Source organism: Limulus polyphemus, unplaced genomic scaffold, assembly GCF_000517525.1.
Source record: "Limulus polyphemus unplaced genomic scaffold, Limulus_polyphemus-2.1.2 Scaffold5566, whole genome shotgun sequence".
NCBI classification, from domain to species: Eukaryota; Metazoa; Arthropoda; class Merostomata; order Xiphosura; family Limulidae; genus Limulus; species Limulus polyphemus.
This window is the reverse complement of record NW_013671176.1, coordinates 19,360-20,061: the sequence shown is the minus strand read 5'-3', so window position 1 is coordinate 20,061 and position 702 is coordinate 19,360.

Sequence of the window (702 nt, the reverse complement as noted above, 5' to 3'; positions counted from 1 at the left end):
CATACATATAGAGAAGTTAACTGAGAAACTGCCTTGGGTATTGTAACCAATTTGTAGTTTATCGATCTTATCAGGTCTCCCGAGACGGTATTAATTATCCAGTTATTATTCACTTCTCGAAATAATTAAAATTGATTTCGTTCTTTAAACTTTAAAACGTTTGTTGCGGGAAAAATATTTTTTTTTAATTATCAGGGATGCCGGAAATGGTTTGTCAGTAAAAAAGTCGTTAAAAGGCTCCACGTCCTGAAGATTTGTTTGTCGTTAAAAGGCTCCGCGTCCTGAAGATTTGTTTGTCGTTAAAAGGCTCCACGTCCTAAAGATTTGTTTGTTGAATTTCGCATTAATTTTGTAGTGGTAGACTAAGGGAAAGGTAGCTAGTCAACATCACCCACCGCCAACTCTTGGGCTACTTTTTACCAACGAATACCATCACATTATAAAGGCTCGATGGCTGAAAGGGCGAGCATGTTCGGTGACGTGATTGGAACTCGTGGCCTGCAGACCGTGAGTCTCGTGCCATAAACCACCAGGCCATGTCATGTCCTGTATATCCGCATTTTGTTTAAGGACTTGCAGTGCTAAATTCCTGAGCTCGATTCTCAGCGGAGGACAGAGCGTAGATAGCACACTGTGCAGCTTTGCGCTATAAACAATAAAAACATTACAAAGAATCACGAATAATTTACCTATGTTTTTAAA